Here is a 6,000-nt window from a genome sequence, read left to right as displayed (position 1 = left end):
CCAGCATGGTCTAGCTGGTCCTGTTGGCCGACCAGCATGGTCTAGCTGGTTCTGCTAGAGGACCAGCATGGTCTAGCTGGTTCTGTTGGCCGAACAACATGGTCTAGCTGGTTCTGCTAGAGGACCAGCATGGTCTAGCTGGTCCTGCTGGCACACCAGCATGGTCTAGCTGGTCCTGCTGGCACACCAGCATGGTCTAGCTGGTCCTGTTGGCCGACCAGCATGGTCTAGCTGGTCCTGTTGGCCGACCAGCATGGTCTAGCTGGTCCTGTTGGCCGACCAGCATGGTCTAGCTGGTCCTGTTGGCCGACCAGCATGGTCTAGCTGGTCCTGTTGGCCGACCAGCATGGTCTAGCTGGTTCTGCTAGAGGACCAGCATGGTCTAGCTGGTTCTGTTGGCCGAACAACATGGTCTAGCTGGTTCTGCTAGAGGACCAGCATGGTCTAGCTGGTCCTGCTGGCACACCAGCATGGTCTAGCTGGTCCTGCTGGCACACCAGCATGGTCTAGCTGGTCCTGTTGGCCGACCAGCATGGTCTAGCTGGTCCTGTTGGCCGACCAGCATGGTCTAGCTGGTCCTGTTGGCCGACCAGCATGTTCTAGCTGGTCCTGTTGGCCGACCAGCATGGTCTAGCTGGTCCTGTTGGCCGACCAGCATGGTCTAGCTGGTCCTGTTGGCCGACCAGCATGGTGTAGCTGGTCCTGTTGGCCGACCAGCATGGTCTAGCTGGTCCTGTTGGCCGACCAGCATGGTCTAGCTGGTCCTGTTGGCCGACCAGCATGGTCTAGCTGGTCCTGTTGGCCGACCAGCATGGTCTAGCTGGTTCTGCTAGAGGACCAGCATGGTCTAGCTGGTAATGCTGGCCGACCAGCATGGTCTAGCTGGTTCTGTTGGCCGACCAGCATGGTCTAGCTGGTTCTGCTAGAGGACCAGCATGGTCTAGCTGGTCCTGTTGGCTGACCAGCATGGTCTAGCTGGTCCTGTTGGCTGACCAGCATGGTCTAGCTGGTTCTGTTGGCTGACCAGCATGGTCTAGCTGGTCCTGTTGGCCGACCAGCATGGTCTAGCTGGTCCTGTTGGCCGACCAGCATGGTCTAGCTGGTTCTGTTGGCCGACCAGCATGGTCTAGCTGGTTCTGCTAGAGGACCAGCATGGTCTAGCTGGTTATGCTGGCCGACCAGCATGGTCTAGCTGGTTCTGTTGGCCGACCAGCATGGTCTAGCTGGTTCTGCTAGAGGACCAGCATGGTCTAGCTGGTCCTGTTGGCTGACCAGCATGGTCTAGCTGGTCCTGTTGGCTGACCAGCATGGTCTAGCTGGTTCTGTTGGCTGACCAGCATGGTCTAGCTGGTCATGCTGGCTGACCAGCATGGTCTAGCTGGTCCTGTTGGCTGGCCAGCATGGTCTAGCTGGTTCTGCTAGAGGACCAGCATGGTCTAGCTGGTTCTGCTAGAGGACCAGCATGGTCTAGCTGGTTCTGCTAGAGGACCAGCATGGTCTAGTTGGTTATGCTGGCACACCAGCATGGTGTAGCTGGTTCTGCTGGCCGACCAGCATGGTCTAGCTGGTTCTGCTGGCTGACCAGCATGGTCTAGCTGGTCCTGTTGGCTGACCAGCATGGTCTAGCTGGTTCTGCTAGAGGACCAGCATGGTCTAGTTGGTTATGCTGGCACACCAGCATGGTGTAGCTGGTTCTGCTGGCCGACCAGCATGGTCTAGCTGGTTCTGCTGGCTGACCAGCATGGTCTAGCTGGTCCTGTTGGCTGATCAGCATGGTCTAGCTGGTCCTGTTAGCTGACCAGCATGGTCTAGCTGGTCCTGTTAGCTGACCAGCATGGTCTAGCTGGTCCTGTTAGCTGACCAGCATGGTCTAGCTGGTTCTGTTAGCTGACCAGCATGGTCTAGCTGGTTCTGTTGGCTGACCAGCATGGTCTAGCTGGTTATGTTGGCTGACCAGCATGGTCTAGCTGGTTATGCTGGCTGACCAGCATGGTCTAGCTGGTCCTTTTGGCTGACCAGCATGGTCTAGCTGGTCCTGTTAGCTGACCAGCATGGTCTAGCTGGTCCTGTTGGCTGACCAGCATGGTCTAGCTGGTCCTGTTAGCTGACCAGCATGGTCTAGCTGGTCCTGTTAGCTGACCAGCATGGTCTAGCTGGTCCTGTTAGCTGACCAGCATGGTCTAGCTGGTTATGCTGGCCGACCAGCATGGTCTAGCTGGTTCTGTTGGCCGACCAGCATGGTCTAGCTGGTTCTGCTAGAGGACCAGCATGGTCTAGCTGGTTCTGTTGGCCGAACAACATGGTCTAGCTGGTTCTGCTAGAGGACCAGCATGGTCTAGCTGGTTCTGTTGGCCGACCAGCATGGTCTAGCTGGTTCTGTTGGCCGAACAACATGGTCTAGCTGGTTCTGCTAGAGGACCAGCATGGTCTAGCTGGTTCTGTTGGCCGAACAACATGGTCTAGCTGGTTCTGCTAGAGGACCAGCATGGTCTAGCTGGTTCTGTTGGCCGAACAACATGGTCTAGCTGGTTCTGCTAGAGGACCAGCATGGTCTAGCTGGTTCTGTTGGCCGAACAACATGGTCAAGCTGGTTCTGCTAGAGGACCAGCATGGTCTAGTTGGTTATGCTGGCACACCAGCATGGTGTAGCTGGTTCTGCTGGCCGACCAGCATGGTCTAGCTGGTTCTGCTGGCTGACCAGCATGGTCTAGCTGGTCCTGTTGGCTGACCAGCATGGTCTAGCTGGTCCTGTTAGCTGACCAGCATGGTCTAGCTGGTCCTGTTAGCTGACCAGCATGTTCTAGCTGGTTCTGTTAGCTGACCAGCATGGTCTAGCTGGTTCTGTTGGCTGACCAGCATGGTCTAGCTGGTTATGCTGGCTGACCAGCATGGTCTAGCTGGTCCTGTTGGCTGACCAGCATGGTCTAGCTGGTCCTGTTGGCTGACCAGCATGGTCTAGCTGGTCCTGTTGGCTGACCAGCATGGTCTAGCTGGTCCTGTTAGCTGACCAGCATGGTCTAGCTGGTTCTGTTAGCTGACCAGCATGGTCTAGCTGGTTCTGTTGGCTGACCAGCATGGTCTAGCTGGTTATGCTGGCCGACCAGCATGGTCTAGCTGGTTCTGTTGGCCGACCAGCATGGTCTAGCTGGTTCTGCTAGAGGACCAGCATGGTCTAGCTGGTTCTGTTGGCCGAACAGCATGGTCTAGCTGGTTCTGCTAGAGGACCAGCATGGTCTAGCTGGTTCTGTTGGCCGAACAACATGGTCTAGCTGGTTCTGCTAGAGGACCAGCATGGTCTAGCTGGTTCTGTTGGCCGAACAACATGGTCTAGCTGGTTCTGCTAGAGGACCAGCATGGTATAGCTGGTTCTGTTGGCCGAACAACATGGTCTAGCTGGTTCTGCTAGAGGACCAGCATGGTCTAGCTGGTTCTGTTGGCCGAACAACATGGTCTAGCTGGTTCTGCTAGAGGACCAGCATGGTCTAGCTGGTCCTGCTGGCACACCAGCATGGTCTAGCTGGTCCTGTTGGCCGACCAGCATGGTCTAGCTGGTCCTGTTGGCGACCAGCATGGTCTAGCTGGTCCTGTTGGCCGACCAGCATGGTCTAGCTGGTCCTGTTGGCCGACCAGCATGGTCTAGCTGGTCCTGTTGGCCGACCAGCATGGTCTAGCTGGTCCTGTTGGCCGACCAGCATGGTCTAGCTGGTTCTGCTAGAGGACCAGCATGGTCTAGCTGGTTCTGTTGGCCGAACAACATGGTCTAGCTGGTTCTGCTAGAGGACCAGCATGGTATAGCTGGTTCTGTTGGCCGAACAACATGGTCTAGCTGGTTCTGCTAGAGGACCAGCATGGTCTAGCTGGTTCTGTTGGCCGAACAACATGGTCTAGCTGGTTCTGCTAGAGGACCAGCATGGTCTAGCTGGTCCTGCTGGCACACCAGCATGGTCTAGCTGGTCCTGTTGGCCGACCAGCATGGTCTAGCTGGTCCTGTTGGCCGACCAGCATGGTCTAGCTGGTCCTGTTGGCCGACCAGCATGGTCTAGCTGGTCCTGTTGGCCGACCAGCATGGTCTAGCTGGTCCTGTTGGCCGACCAGCATGGTCTAGCTGGTCCTGTTGGCCAACCAGCATGGTCTAGCTGGTCCTGTTGGCCGACCAGCATGGTCTAGCTGGTTCTGCTAGAGGACCAGCATGGTCTAGCTGGTTCTGTTGGCCGAACAACATGGTCTAGCTGGTTCTGCTAGAGGACCAGCATGGTCTAGCTGGTCCTGCTGGCACACCAGCATGGTCTAGCTGGTCCTGCTGGCACACCAGCATGGTCTAGCTGGTCCTGTTGGCCGACCAGCATGGTCTAGCTGGTCCTGTTGGCCGACCAGCATGGTCTAGCTGGTCCTGTTGGCCGACCAGCATGGTCTAGCTGGTCCTGTTGGCCGACCAGCATGGTCTAGCTGGTCCTGTTGGCCGACCAGCATGGTCTAGCTGGTCCTGTTGGCCGACCAGCATGGTCTAGCTGGTCCTGTTGGCCGACCAGCATGGTCTAGCTGGTCCTGTTGGCCGACCAGCATGGTGTAGCTGGTCCTGTTGGCCGACCAGCATGGTCTAGCTGGTCCTGTTGGCCGACCAGCATGGTCTAGCTGGTCCTGTTGGCCGACCAGCATAGTCTAGCTGGTCCTGTTGGCCGACCAGCATGGTCTAGCTGGTCCTGTTGGCCGACCAGCATGGTCTAGCTGGTCCTGTTGGCCGACCAGCATGGTCTAGCTGGTCCTGTTGGCCGACCAGCATGGTCTAGCTGGTTCTGCTGGCCGACCAGCATGGTCTAGCTGGTTCTGCTAGAGGACCAGCATGGTCTAGCTTGTTATGCTGGCCGACCAGCATGGTCTAGGTGGTTATGCTGGCAGACCAGCATGGTCTAGGTGGTTATGCTGGCCGACCAGCATGGTCTAGGTGGTTATGCTGGCCGACCAGCATGGTCTAGGTGGTTATGGTGGCAGACCAGCATGGTCTAGGTGGTTATGCTGGCAGACCAGCATGGTCTAGGTGGTTATGCTGGCCGACCAGCATGGTCCAGGATGTTATGCTGGCAGACCAGCATGGTCCAGGATGTTATGCTGGCAGACCAGCATGGTCCAGGATGTTATGCTGGCAGACCAGCATGGTCCAGGATGTTATCTGGCAGACCAGCATGGTTTAGGTGGTTATGGTGGCAGACCAGCATGGTCTAGGTGTTATGTTGGCAGACCAGCATGGTTTAGGATGTTATACTGGCAGGCCAGCATGGTTTAGGTGGTTATGGTGGCAGACCAGCATGGTCCAGGATGTTATGCTGGCAGATCAGCATGGTCTAGGTGGCTATGCTGGTAGACCAGTATGGTCTAGGATGTTATGCTGGCAGGCCAGCATGGTCTAGGATGTTATGCTGGCAGGCCAGCATGGTTTAGGTGGTTATGGTGGCAGACCAGCATGGTCCAGGATGTTATCTGGCAGACCAGCATGGTCTAGGTGGTTATGGTGGCAGACCAGCATGGTCTAGGTGGTTATGGTGGCAGACCATCATGGTCTAGGTGGCTATGCTGGCCGACCAGCATGGTCTTGGTGGTTATGGTGGCAAATCAAATCAAATTTATTTATATAGCCCTTCGTACATCAGCTGATATCTCAAAGTGCTGTACAGAAACCCAGCCTAAAACCCCAAACAGCAAGCAATGCAGGTGTAGAAGCACGGTGGCTAGGAAAAACTCCCTAGAAAGGCCAAAACCTAGGAAGAAACCTAGAGAGGAACCAGGCTATGTGGGGTGGCCAGTCCTCTTCTGGCTGTGCCGGGTGGAGATTATAACAGAACATGGCCAAGATGTTCAAATGTTCATAAATGACCAGCATGGTCGAATAATAATAAGGCAGAACAGTTGAAACTGGAGCAGCAGCACAGTCAGGTGGAAGTTGAAACTGGAGCAGCAGCATGGCCAGGTGGACTGGGGACAGCAAGGAGTCATCATGTCAGGTAG

This window comes from Oncorhynchus tshawytscha, linkage group LG19 (assembly GCF_018296145.1).
Source record: "Oncorhynchus tshawytscha isolate Ot180627B linkage group LG19, Otsh_v2.0, whole genome shotgun sequence".
NCBI classification, from domain to species: Eukaryota; Metazoa; Chordata; class Actinopteri; order Salmoniformes; family Salmonidae; genus Oncorhynchus; species Oncorhynchus tshawytscha.
The sequence above is the reverse complement of the archived record's forward strand: the minus strand, read 5'-3'. Positions refer to the sequence as shown.